This window comes from Triplophysa dalaica, chromosome 2 (assembly GCF_015846415.1).
Source record: "Triplophysa dalaica isolate WHDGS20190420 chromosome 2, ASM1584641v1, whole genome shotgun sequence".
Classification (NCBI taxonomy): Eukaryota; Metazoa; Chordata; class Actinopteri; order Cypriniformes; family Nemacheilidae; genus Triplophysa; species Triplophysa dalaica.
Window position 1 is genome coordinate 8,576,423 of NC_079543.1, and position 15,160 is coordinate 8,591,582.

General features: G+C 39.5%; 1 protein-coding gene across 1 annotated transcript in view; it reads left to right on the plus strand.

Moving 5' to 3' along the window:
* Positions 1 to 13,838: 13,838 nt before the first annotated feature.
* The window catches only part of ctnna2 (catenin (cadherin-associated protein), alpha 2), a 372,393-nt gene continuing 371,071 nt past the window's right edge, over positions 13,839 to 15,160 (plus strand). The window contains exon 1 of the mRNA XM_056771020.1: positions 13,839 to 14,145. The gene's annotated coding sequence lies outside the window, so the exon portion shown is untranslated. The remainder of the gene's footprint in view (positions 14,146 to 15,160) is intronic.

Consider the following 15,160-nt stretch of genomic DNA (forward strand, 5'->3'; position numbering starts at 1 on the left):
GGTGAGAGCATTCCGTTAACAACACAAGGTTGTGGGTTCGATCCAAGGGGATTGCGCATACCTAAGTATAAACATATAGGTTAGTGCAATGTAAGTCACTTTGGATAAAAGCGTCTGCCAAATGCGTGAATGTAAAAGATGTAGATGAAAGCAATAATTTCAAGACAGATTAATTAAGATAATCAGAATGTCCAAAAAAAGGCCAACTCTTCTCATGCGATGACAAAGCTAACATCGGATTTTTTACTGATCCATGACATGATCAGTTGCATTGTTGTTAGGCAGCCATATCAGGTTTATAACAATTTTGTATGAATTATACGTCGCATGCATACAGTATATTTTTAACAGTTATACCTGTTACACTTGGAACATGATTGGTTGAGAACTCGCTGAGGACTTAGTTTCTCTGGAGCTGAACGTCTCCTGCTCGGCTAATTAAAACTAACTAAAGCTGACAGGTTGCCTGGACATTTGCATAACAATCATCAAAGATAAACCAGCATTGCGGTTAGAGAGAGAGAGAGAGAGAGAGAGACCACACACACAAACTCATGACACATCTCAAATTATTTACTTCCCCCTGGCTATGCATACAGAGGTTTGCTGCGACAGCTCCATATATACCTAACGGATTGGATTGCTGGTCAGCTGGGGTCACGGGATCATTTCTTATGACCCACTCTGGATACTCTGCTGTGGACCCACAGGGATAACGAATTCTCTGACAACGGATGCCGAAGCAATGGGAATTGCTTTTTTAGTAGAGATGAGTCTTTGTTTTGCTTCTGGGGGATCTTTATGCCAGATTTTTTTCAATCATAACTTCATAACATGTTGCATTGCGGATAATTGTGTGTCTGTATAATCATATTTCTTACAATAAGTATTTAGATTTTTGAGTATGACTTAAGGGGGTGTTTTAAAGGTTATGCATGTAATTTTGGGGATGAGGAAATGTTTTCTGCTGTAGTTGAAGAAACAGTTCAAAGAATCCCATGCATACTGTAGGTAAATACTGCATCTTCTATAAAGACATTGGTAAGATTTCCTACAATCCAACAACATTGATTCCAATGGTGAGACTTTAAAGTGATATTATCTTTTGTGGTTTAAATCAAATGTTTGCAGTTGTTTTTAGTGATGCTTGTGGCATAACAATTCCACACTTCTACTTAAAGAAGATTGTATAACATTCTGGTATTCTTATGTATGTGGGCTGAGATGGCGCTTAAGTCTAAAGTATAAAAGGAGATTTGATTTACTCATATGCTGCAGTCCGTTTCGTAGTACAAAATTACACATGGAAAATGTAAGTGGGTAGCTCTCCAAACAGTAATGCGTGTGCTTAGAACTACTCATTATTTATAGGCCATGGCCATTAGGATCATATGGCAGTAGTATACATTACAAGGTTTATTAGTTTTCTTTGCAGCTGTATAATGTGCAGTCTATAGTGGGAATTTAATGGGTGCATGACCTGCTAGCTAATAAGGTTTTAAATATTGTAATTGTATTAAAAAAGGTAGCTAGAAAAACAAACATGCTTAAACATAACCTGTATCTGAGTATCACGCAATACGTCACAACAAGAAAGTATTATTATATAGTCATTACAACAAAGTAGCACAACTGAAGGAAGCTGTAAAGTTATTATTTAGCCCAAACAAGACGGTTGAGTGTTAGATGAGTACAATAAATCCCAGCACTGCATGAATAAATGTCAGAGAAGCCTTGTTTAACCTCATACTTGTGTCATGATTAATGCACGTTTAAGGCTACATTATAATGTTTTGTACAAATTATGCCTTTCTTTCCCTTCCAAAAGCCTGAAGTTAGAAACTTCTAAACCCAGTATTATTAAGAGAGATGTTTTCTCCTGTTTGCAATACAGCGTCCCAAGTTGTGCATTTCTATGGAAAAACCTTAGATCAATAATACACTACAAGAATTTGCATTTTTGTGAGCTAAAATTTCAAACAGTTCAAATGTTATGCAGTTTCTCTTTAGAAGTACACTAAGGCTTCTGTATTTGGTTCACTAATCAAATCCATAAAATGTCCAAATTTACTGATATGAATTCCTGTTGATGGAAACTTTTTAGAAATACTGGTTTTGGTCTGTTTTCGTTTGGTGAATAATTATTGCACTTGAATTGTCCAATATTTCTGCCATATTACTGTATACAAGGCAGCTGAGATAGAGCAGAGAGTAGGACGAGTAGGCTAGATAAATAGGAAATGCTGCAATGCAACTGAGTTTTGTAAACTTAATCCTTAAATTCAGGGCACAACCCGTCATTTGAGGCACATCAACAATGGACTCTCAGTATCCTCTGCTCTTTCCTTTTAGGACGAAATGCTGCCATTTGACATCACTGACTACATAAATTTTATATGTTTCAAGTTTATAAATACATCCTATTTAATTAAACAATGTATTTCCCATTCTGGCAAATCATTGAGACAAGTTCACTTTCTTGAAAGTGTTTTCTGTTTTATTTGTGATTGATCAGACAGACAATGTTATTCCAATTTTCTTTAGTATGCTTAAGCAGAATGTGTGTAAAACTTCAAAGTTTCAGTTTTGCGTCAAATTTTTTATTCAATCGTCTATGCAAAGCTAAATTGGACCGTGAATGTGGTATGACGAAATGATGGGAAATAATCATATTTCCTCCACACAGTGCAAAATGAATGATAAGCTTTATTTTAACTGGCTTTCTGTCAAGTTTGCATTACTTGCATTCCTGCGAAGTTAGATCTGTCTACACTTTTAAGTCAAACCAAACGGTCTGTACGATTAATGTTTCAATGCGTTCTGACCTGCTCTGTACTCTCTACTATGATGCTAAAGAAGGTTTAGATGCAGGCAGATAACACCTGCCGTTGAATACCTAACCATCACAGCAACTGTCTGATGCCCATCACTTTTCATAGTCTGGCAAGAAATATTCCTGTCAGGTTACTGAATAGAAGGTAGAGATGGAATGGCACGGGCAGTCATGTGATCATTGGCCTTAAATGGATAGCCAAATTACTTGACTGTAATGCACACGTCAACGTCTTATCACGCAGACTTCAAACTATTCATGATGACTTTACGTACATGTTAATTCTTACTCTGGCAGAGTGGAGTTACATTAGAACTAAACGCTTACCCTTACCCTTTCAAAATTCTCTATGGATGCTCTATAAATGCTCTATAAATGCTCTATAAATGTCCTGCCTTGGTGTAGCACACAAGGTGCTAAATGGGGAATTAATAGAAAACCTAAAACTTCAATACCGACCAACCCAAGACCCCCCCTCCACTCCCCCTCTTGGCTTTTCCATGCTGGATATGGGGCACAGCCACAATTAGGCCTATGTTCCCATAAGTGGAAAGCCAAACTTACATGAAGAGAGAGTTTTCTAGTAAGGACGAAACCAAACTAGTCATTAATTACTGTTGCTCAAACTAGAGACAAGAATGTAACAAACGTGTAACCTCAATATTTTTTTAGCACAATACATTATTGCCGTGGCTGATTTATGCTGTTTCAGTCATGATTTCAGTCATGCTGTTTGTTAAGGAGAGGTGTGCTATTATTTTCCTAGCAGTTCAGATTTAGCCTGCTGGACAATCAAATGGACAACAAATCTGGCCAGTATTCACAAAACAGCTCTCGTAAAAAGCAGTTAAAGTTTGAAGTTAAGAGTTTCCACTTAAAACCTATTTTCAACGCTGCTGAGAGCAACTTTTACTAAGGAACAGAAAGAAATCTTAAGCTAAGGAAAAGGGCGGAGTTGACCTCGTTACTATGGATGCCAGCAAGCTCACTGTCTACAGTATGACCACAGAGATTGGCTGATAGAGGAGGGGTCTCTGTCAGTCATTTAATCATATAAATATTATAGAATGAGGTCTCATGCTGATATTTAAATTAAATTAAGCTTAAGTAAAAATGTATTCATATTAAAATAAAATATTTTAATATATAATTATTGCCAATTACTACAGTATCTCAAAGTAGTTATTACACCCCTCGCATTTTAGTAAATATTTAATTATATCTTTATATGTTAAAACACTGAAGATATGACACTTTGCTACAATGTAAAGTAGTGAGTGTACAGCTTGTATAACGGTGTACATTTCCTGTCCACTCAAAATAACTCAACAAACAGCCATTAATATCTAAACCGCTGGCAACAAAAGTGAGTACAACCCTAAGTGAAAATATCCAAATTGGGCCCAAAATGAATGAATGAGGCCTTTATACAGTGCTTTATTGTGTATTGCTGTACACCCAAAGCGCTTTTTCAATCATATGAGGGGTTCTCTCCTCACCTACTACCAGTGTGCAGCATCCACTTGGATGATGCGACAGCAGCCACAGTACAACGGTGCCAGTGGGCTCACTGCCCACCAGCTATCGGTGGAGAGGATAGATAGAGCCAATTAAGAGGGTAGGGAAAAATAGGAGGCCATGATCGACAAGGGCCATTGGAGGGAATCTGGCCAGGACACCGGGGTTACACCCCTACTATTTATGAGAAGTGCCATGGGATTTTTACTGACTACAGGACCTCGGTTAAATGTCTCATCTGAAGGACATATCAAAATGTCAATATTTTGTGTGGCCAACATTATTTTCCAGCACTGCCTTAACCCTCTTGGGCATGTTGTTGAACAGAGCTTCACAGGTTGACACTGGAGTCCTGTTCCACGACATCATGGAGCTTGTGGATGTTACAGACCTTACGCTCCTCCACCTTCCATTTGAGGATGCCCACAGATGCTCTACAGGGTTTGGGTCTAGAGACATGCTTGGCCAGTCCATCACCTTTACCCTCAGCTTCTTTCAGGGTTGTTATCATGTTGGAATGCTGCCCTGCATGCTGCACCGTCTCCAAAGGGACGGGTTCATGCTCTGCTTCAGTATGTCACAGCACATGTTAGCATTCATGGTTCCCTCAATGACGTGTATCTCACCAGTGCCGGCAGCACTCATGCAGCCCCAGACCATGACACTCCCGCTACCATGCTTGACTGTAGGCAAGACACACTTGTCTTTGAACTCCTCACCTGGTTGCAGCCACACATGCTTGACACCTTCTGAACCAAATAAGTTTGTCTTGGTCTCATCAGACCACTGGACATGGTTCCAGTAATCCATGTCCTTAGTCTGCTTGTCTTCAGCAAATTGTTTGCGGGCTTTCTTGTGCATTATCTTTAGAAGAGGCTTCATTGGACGACAGCCATGCAGACCAATTTGATGCTGTGTGCAGTGTATGGTCTGAGCACTGACAGGCTGACCCCAATCCCTTCAACCTCTGCAGCAATGCATCTTTATGTAGAACAACAATTTATTGTTAGATCCTCAGATATTTCTTTGCCATGAGGTCCCACGTTGAACTTCCAGTGACCAGTATGAGAGCGTGAAAGCGATAACACCAAATTCAAGACAACCCATCCCAATTCAAACCTGATACCTTGGAACTCTATCGAATCACATGGCACTGGGGAAGGAAAATTGCTAATTGGGCCCAATTTGGACATTTTCACTTAGGGGTGTACTCACTTTTGTTGCCAGCGGTTTAGATATATGGTTGTATGTTGAGTTATTTTGAGGGGACAACAAATTTACACTGTTATACAAGCTGTACACTCACTACTTTACATTGTAGCAAAGTGTAATTTCTTCAGTGATGTCACATGAAAATATACAATAAAATAATTACAAAAATGGGAGGGGTGTACTTACTTCTGTGAGGTACTGTAATTCAATAAAGTGAAGGGATCATTTACAAAAACTCTTCTTACAACTAAAATCTTTTTTTCAAACTTCATGTTTTTATTGTGCATTTCAATTAATATTAATCAAACCATTTGTGTCTAAATAAGTAACAAAAACTTTAAGAAATACAGCTAACAAATAAAACGCAATAAACATGATATCACAAAAAGGCAAATAAACTATATGTTCATATAAAGTAAATAAAGCACATGTTCAGCTACTTGTAAGCATTTTGCCTGTCTCATAAACAGTCAGCAGATATTATTAGTCTTATGGTTAAGCTCATTGGCATGAAATCTTTCTAAAATGTTTATGTTTCAAAGTAGACTGCCGTTGTTACAGCCATTTTAGGATTGTTGTTAGTTGGTCTGAGTGACTTACTGTAGGAGTCATCTTCACTACCCCTAACATCTCACATGTTTAATAGCTAGTTTTAGCGCTAAAACTTTTTGTGAAAAACTCTTAGCACAACAATTAAGGAGTCCTTGAATTAGGACAGACACGGCCATAATTTTTAAGAGTTTCTCCTAAATCAGCAGGTAAGGAGCTACTTTTAGCCCTAAGATGTTTTGTGAATATGGGCCGAGAATATCAAAGACATGGGCTTTTTCATTTGGGGCCTATAATTAACCAGCCTTATACCTAGCAACCATAAAGTGATGACAGATAAACTAATTCAGAGCATAGCATTGTGGGATGTACGCCACTTTTGGATGGAGACAACAACTAAAGAGTATTTGGTATAACAGTATATCTGGCCCCGTATTCATGAAAAATCTTAGTGCAAGGAGTAGCTCCTATAAAATATGCCAAAGCAATTCAAGTAATCACTACATTAACTGCATTAACATATTCGCCAAATGGAAAAATGCAAACTACGCAGCAGAGATGATTTGGCTCTGTCCCAATCTTCAGTAAGTAAAGTGATCAAACGAAGAATTACAGCACTGTTAGAACATTATTGTGTTTTTCATTTCCTATTAAATACGTTAAGTATGACATAGTTTCAACGTGGTAAATAAAAATAAAGAATATGCATGTATATATATATATATATATACATACACAAACATACATTGTGTGGTAAAACAGGAAAAATTACACCTTTAGGCTTCATAGAGAGCAATGGGAGAATATTTATCAAAAATCACTGAGAATATTTTTAGAACATGTTTTTCAATGCTAGCACACATGGACTGGGCATTTGGAGGGAAAGTTGATTCCAGATGTTTGATCATAAGTCCTATAACCCCATAGTGACACAGTTACAACACCCTCCCTTACACTTCTGTATGGCCATAACTCATTCTGACTCACCTCTAAATGATTCATCCTTCTTGTGTTATTAAATCATGAATGCTGTTTAATTCATGACCCAGGTGCCAAGAGACTTTGGCAAGAATTCTGCAGTGGCTCGGGCTTTTGCCCTGGGGATGTTCTTCCACTGCAATGAAAGTACTGTATGCTGTCAAGTCATAGATTCTCTCTCCTGCTGCTCACTCGGTCTTTATCATTCTATCTCGCAGGCATCATCATTATTTCAGTATTATGTTGTATTTATTTGCACCCTTTTGCTTTGCAACTTTTTAAATAAACATTGTTTGTTGGCGATTGAACTTATAGGAGTCGAATGAATGAGCCATGCAGTGGTTCTGTTTGTTAAAAAAGTCTGAACACAGTTCAAGTTCCAAACTCAGACTTTTTTATTATATTTTTGCATGAGAAAAAATAATATGGTTATTAGTGATTTGATAAGCACAAAATTAATGTGAAAAACAAGAATATATGACTGTTGTGGACAGTCAGCCAAGGATGTACAGTAGAAGTATCCGGTTGAAGTGAAACAAATATTTTGTCATGGCATAACACTCAACAAAAAAGCATGTTTTGAACATTATATACCCACTAAACATTTGATCCAGTACAAATAGCTCAACCCAAAACCACAGTTCTTTCATCAAATTTATGATATAACAAAATACATTGGTTGCCTCTGTGGAACACAAAAATGGATGTTTCATTTACATTTAAATTTAAATTTAAATTTAAATTTACATTTACATTTACATTTACATTTACATTTACATTTACATTTACATTTACATTTACATTTAGCAAACGCTTTTATCCAAAGTGACTTACAAGTGGGGTAGGTAATGGAAGCAATTGGGACAGCACAAGTACAACAAAAGCATAAGTGCAATCAAAAAGAAGACTGGTCTCATATAGCCTAACACAGTAGGGTATATGCAGTTTCAAATGTTGTCTGACTGCTTTTGTTCCATTTGAGGAAAGTTTATTAGCATTAGCATTACCAAAAATGACAGTATAATACTATAGCGATGTCATAAAAGTTGTGGGGAAAAAATGCTTTTTCTAAGATGACTGAAGCTATTTAATAACGCAGTGAAAACTGCACAGCCATTGATTCGTACAAAGTTAAAATTCTAACCCATGGCAGGACTTGACCCATTACATAGCCATAAGCCCCGCCCAGTTTGGCGGGCTCCATCTTAATAGGCCCGTGCAGGCACTTCGCCGCAGGGTCCTCAGGTTAATTCGAATGAAGCAACGACCAGCTGCAGCTTGTAAGCACGGCCAGGAACGCATTACTTGTTCCTGTATCTCAGGGAACCGAGGTTACGTTATTCACCGAGTATGTTCCCTATCTATACTTCACTAATACTGTGGGGCTCGGGGGTCAAGTATGGAGCATGGGAGCCCTGCGGGAGCGGAAAGGGCCAAGCTAAGAGGTGGCCAAGTCCCGTTAATTGTCCCGAATGAACAGTGTTGCTTGGTGCCAGTGTGGTTTGAAAGCAACCGCCAGGCTGGCGACATAAGTGAGCCCGTTGGCAGAAAGGACCCGAGCCTGTAAGGCGGGGACAACTAGACTATAGAATCTGGTTATTGTGGAAGGCGAGGCCCAGCAGGCTGCTGCAAAAACTTCTGCTATGAACACACCGCTAGACCACGCCCAGGAAGATGAGACACCTCTAGTAGAGTGGGCTCTAACTCCCGTGGGGCATTGAAGACCCAAGGAGGAATATGCTAGCACAAAAGCGTCAACTAACCAGTTAGAAAGTCTCTGCTTCATGACCCGGGACCCTTTGGTGCGGCCACCAAAGCAAACAAAAAGCTGTAACGACTGCCTAAAGGGGGCACAGCGCTCAATGTAAACCTTCAGTGCTCTGACGGGAGATGAGCAGGTTCAGCTCCCTATCCTGCTCAGAGGAGTGAGCACTTAGGTAGAGAGCACTTTAGGTACATAGCCATGCCTTGGTTTCAGGACAACCCTAGAGTCATCAGGCCCAAATTCAACACAGGAGGGGGATCACAGAGAGCGCGTGTAAATTGCCCATACATTTAACCGATGCTAGATCTAGAAGAAGAACGGTTTAAGCATTAAGGGACGTAGATTCACAGACTGCAGAGGCTCAGTTCCTCGACAGCCTTTGTAAGGACCCGGAAGACCTCTGAGTCCACACCTGGCTTGGATTCGCTGGGCTTCGCAGATGGCAGGGGGCGGGGTCAAATACTGAGCTTGACTGTTCCTCCGCATCTGAAGACGCTATCGACATGCGGTCGTCCTTGTCGAATTCGACTCAGCCAAACAAGACCAGATAACGGGAGGGCGTGAACTGTTAGTGGCGGAAAGGCTCTTTGAAAAGAAAGCGATCCACGAGCACAGAGAGAAGAGACTAATACTCTCACAATGAGGGCATTCCGTCTCTTTGAGTATGTCCTCAACGTGGGATGACCCAAAGCATGAGACGCTCTCGCCATGACCGACAGAGGCGTGTAGAAAGACCCCACACCAGTGACAAGGACGGTGCGGGATTTGCAACAACGCCACAGGAAAAAGCTAGAAAATTTCTCTTTTAGAAATTGCAGGATGGCGGCAGGGAAAAAGACTGGTGCATGTGAAGACTGAAAGCTGAGCAGAGGGGTCCAATCCGCTGCGAAAGCTTTTCAATGGCGAAGCAACAGTCTCGAGTAGCGAATGTAGAGTCGTTGCTGATGGAGAAGAAATCGGGGGACCCTACAGTGATGTGCCTGCTTATATAGCCATAAACCCTGCCCATTTTTGCGGGCTCCATGTCCATAGGTCCGTGAAGCTTTGTTGCGATTGGTGTAGAATTTTTACTGTGCACAAATCAATGGCCATGCAGTATTCATTACATTACAAATAATTGTTTTTCCCCTAAGTGTCCCGCTACGCAATATGAGTGAAGTATCGATAGGGAACTGCATATTATTCAAAAAATTCTAAACACTATCAAACATTCTAGACAAGGCTTTCGAAATAATTTATTTTGTAAGACATGTAGTATGTTGATTCATGTTTTCTCTTACATGACGTTTGCAACGTCTATTGCGTCTATTGCAAATCTGTCATGCATTGCTCATTGATTCAATTAGGTTTAGGGCAATATATTTGGGAAACATAATGATGCCATCTGATTGGTCCGTAACATCGGTCAAGTGTGGGTCATCCTGTTGCCATGTGTTAATTCCAGTGGAGTTGCTTCGTTCTTTAGTGTTCCATGTGCTTTCCATTAAATCATACATTCAGGTGACATTCTTCATAGCAGGCAGGTAAAAGCTAATCCTCACCCTCTTTTTAGCATTCACATCCAATAACCGTTTCTCCCTGTTTCTCTCCACAGGTGTGTGTTGTAACTAAAGCTGTACAACCTATTGCCAGAGGAGGAAATTACAGGCCTTACACCCAATGTTGCATCACTGGAACATCTATCCCACCAATACTATCCATCCTAGAGCTGAGGATGCTGTGGGAAGCGAAGGAAGTGGAATTTATTCGAAAGGCTGTCATTGGGCCAGGGTGATATAAAGGTCCCCTAGGATGGCTCCACCCCGATCATATCTGTGCTTTGGTGTCCAATTGGGCCAATTGGCAGCTTTAAACTTGTGTACTCCACAGATGGGCAGGGTATTGGGGCCCCAAGTGCATGGTTATGGCTGTAAATATCCCCTGTATAAACAGAAAACAAGTGTATTAGACGATCATGTGCTCCTGGATCATGCTGCCTAACTAGAACATGCAATATAGTACAAAATGCATATGAAACAATGCATAAATACGTACATTTTGACTGGAAAGTTGAAATCAATGTAAAATAAATGCAAATAAACCAAATTATGTAGACCATTATCCAAGAAGTAAACAACACAGGTCCAAGAGCACTTTCTGAACTAAATAGAAAATTATAGACTATAAATTATAAATGTGAGTGTACATGTTGGGTGATTTAGGCACAAATGTACATACAAAACAAATAAGCAAGCGTAATCAGGTTTGGCTCAGATAGCTCATTGCTGATTTGTTCCAGATGAAGAGAGTGGAAAGCAGCAGATGGTGGTTTGAGAGGGGTTGGGCAGGACTGAGACTCTCCCTATGACAGCCATTATCTCCCTGAAAAACCTTGGATCCTTCCTGCTAAAGTCCCAGGCTATAACGTCATACCCCTAGATCAACACAGCTGTGTGATCGCATTTTCTTTTACCATGCTCACCGTACGGAAAAGGGTAAGAGTGATGGAGTTAATATTGGTTATTACTGTTACTGTAAAATTACCTGTGCTGACCCCTTAGATTTATTTTCACTGAATTCAGAACCATGTTACAGTCGTTTACATTCATTTTCACTTAAGAGAAATACTATGTTGTGTCTGTGAAAGGAGAGGGGACCTACAACCTTGGCCTACAAAGCACAACGATCTATAATTTGAATAGCGTACATGAACAGACAACAAGTGTATTAAAGAAATAGTTAACACAAAAATAAAAAAATATTCATCCTCATGTATGACTGTTCCTTCTGTGGAATCCAACAGAATTTGTCCATAGACATTCAATGAAAGTCAGGGGGTCCTAATGTTGTTGGGGCACCAACGTTCTTCTAAATATGTTTGTTTTGCAAAAGAAAGAAAGTCAAATAGGCTTGGGATGACATGAGGGTGAGTAAATGATGAAAGAATTTTCGTTTTGGGTGTATAACTATCTCTATAAAGTCAATTAACAACAGTGACTATTAATTTGCAATTAAGGCGATGCAATCTGGCCATTGATGATGTGCTTCCGTCATATCTCGAATTTGTGTGAACCAGAGACTTGTTCTTTCGGCAAATGGCGGTGACGAACTCTCCCGCCAGAGTAGACGCTATCCTTTTGGTTGAAAACGAAAAATGCAGCGTTCGTCAACGGAAATACGACACGCCTGCGTCATCTGCCATCTGGTTCACACGCATTCGAGAGATGACTGAAACCAGACATCAACGTTAATAGCGCTGTCAATATGGATAATTCTCTTAAACAAACGCATTGATTCGCTTCAGAATACCTTTGTTAAGACCACGTAGCTGTTTCCAGCAGTTCTTTGAAAGCATGATTTGATTGCACTTTTTGGAGCTTCAAAAAATCAACACCCCGGTTTACTCCCATTCTACCACTTGGAAGCAAAATCATAAATTTTATTGTAACTCGGACTGGATTATTCTTCCAGAAGAAAAATTTATTCAATTAGGATAATTTGAGGGTCAGTAAAACATGGGTCAATTTTGATTTGGTAGTGAAATATCCCTTTAATCTGACGTAACGTTCCAGCTCATTAGCATTATAAAATGCCTTTGAATTATTCTGAGAACCAAAATAAAGCTAAGCATTTAAAACATTAGTTAATTTTAAGCATTAATTGATTTTCAGATTTTTGATTTTTGGGGGGCTGCAGTCTTAAAGGCTTCTTTTATTCAGGATTTATTTGTGACATAATTGATTTTACTACCCATTCCAACATGGTATGTTATTTAAAACCAAAATAAAGTCATGTCACCAGATTTGCAGTAATGAATATGTATAGACCATTTCATTGGACGCGCGTGCGCCTGACCCAACTTCCGGTTTGTGTTTGGCTATAGTGTATAACAATATAGCTATTTATCTTTTATATAATTTATCTTAATATTAATTACAATTATTTTTTTATTGTATAATAATTGTTTTAAATAAACTGTTTGTTGATTTTTTTGTGTTCATTTGATAGGGCCGCAGAGATGACATTTTTTGTATGGCCTACCCGGAAGTTAGCGCTGCAGTGGTTGCCTAAACCAAAAGCCTATACATTTCACCCATAGACTTCTTGAAGATCACAAAAAATAAGCTCTGTGATTAACAATGGTTTATGGTGTTTACACGATTTGTAATCTTCACAAATTAACACAACATTTTTTACTTTTGAAACCGTTATACAAATGGCAGAAGTAAAATGCTAAAACGATGCTATAAAACAGACGCTTAAGGTCGCTCGCTATCAACGTCACAATCAACAAGCCTCCGACAACTCTTTCAAACTTTATTAAAAATCTTATAAAAAATGGTAATTTATTACTCCGTGAATGAATCTGCATCTATTAAGAGATATTTGGCCATGTTGCATCAATTGCGAGCTTTATATGTGCGATGACGTCTAACGTCTGGGAATAGAGTTAAAATGGAATATTTTCATATTATGGAGTGTCTCTACTGTATCAAGGTTTCCTGCCCTTTTTGGCTGTGAATTTATATTTATTTAGTTAGTTGTCACCGGGGGGTGGTATTCATCAGACACTTTAAAGGTAGCTCACCCAAAAATGACATTTTTATCTTTATTTACTCAGTCACTTCCATGCAAACGAACAAAATAAGATGTATTGATGTCACCAAAAATTACCCAAAACACCACAAAAGAATACATGCGTGGACTTCCAATGCTATTGTACTCTAAATTATTTAAAATACATTTAAACAGTATTCACATATAACACAATAGGCCTGTTTCCCAAGAAGGCAAACAAAAGATAACACAGCCTACACAAATTCAAACACTTGTCAACTGGCACATCACCGAGCACGCGTGCCGTCCTCCAGCTGAGCCATCACAAATAACAAAGATGCGCAGCATCTTCGCGCCCCGCCCATCCCAGCCTGCGCTCTTATGCCTTTCACACTGCGCATGCGCATCATAGAGTCTCCGCGATTTGACCATTTGGTACCACACGGCTCACTATTTAGCAAGCGGACGCGCTCGGAGGGAGCGCGCATACTCAGCACCTGTCGTCTGTGTGGCTGTGGATTCTGTGGGAGGGGTCATTATTTGGCAGGGAGCGGCAGAGAGACGAGCATTTCCTAGATACCCACAGCAACGCGTGGATTCGTTCTGCTCCCATCACTTGAGAAGCAAGCCGGTGGATTTTTGCTAGTTTGAATTTACCAGCCAGGTTCGGTAAGCCGTCCATCTGGAAATAAACCCCATCATCGTATTTCCTCGGAAGTGTTTCGCTCGTGCACAGGGACTGTCATCATTGAAGGTATCTATGGAAGCCACTTGCTTTGCGATGAGCAGTCTCTATAGGTTCTCTCAAAAAGGCGAGGCTTGGGCATCGCAGTCTTATTTGGCGGTGATCCCAAATCCATTTTGAACAGCCTAATGTCCGATTAAGTTGTTTATTGTATATGCCCCGAAGCGTCTGTTTATCCAGTAGGGTTCTTAGCTGAATGAATACAGTTATTTCAGCGGCGAGGTGGTGGCAGTGTCTCCCATCTGCAGCCTGCTAGCTTCCTGGCTAACCAGCCCATATTATCATAAACTAAAGCTTGCTTTTTAGCACATGAATAGGATATAATCAGCGTTATAATCGGCGTTATTTCGCTTATATTAAATATTTGTAAAAATTATCATTATTGTTTTTTTCTTACTGCGGTCTGTGGACACGCTCCTTCCTCCTTGTCGGAGCGCCTCCTGTCTTAAATCTCTCATGTCCCGTTATTCTTTGTCTGCAATTACCTATTTTTGTCGATTTTACACTACACAACGGTTGAATGGCGTTTTAGTCTGTGAACGTTAACGATTAGGAAACAGTCAGGTTACTGAATGGATACAACTTTAGACTTATGACGTTCAGATATTTTGCCGGTACTTGCTGGATGTGTTCATATGTAAAAGACACAGGTTGACACAATTGACTTGCTGGAGAAGTCGATATTTTCATTTATTCTACTTTGGGAAGATGTGAAGTATTAGTATCATAGATCGTTTTATTTTATTTTAAATTACAGTGTCAGCTTTTATGTCACAATTGATGTTAAGGATAATGCATGTTGACTAGTGTCAGATAGAGCTGATAAATCAGCGTCTTCTAAGTAAGTGTACATAACATAAAATTGACAGTAGGCTAGGTAAACTATGTAGGCTACTGCAAAGGATCATAAAAAAGCTTTGTATTTGCAGCTTAGTTTGTTGATCTATTATTGGTTTATTTATTTATGAAAATTACGTCAGTCAAGTAGCCTAATGGAAGTGTCAGGTTCCCCAGTGAATTTTTA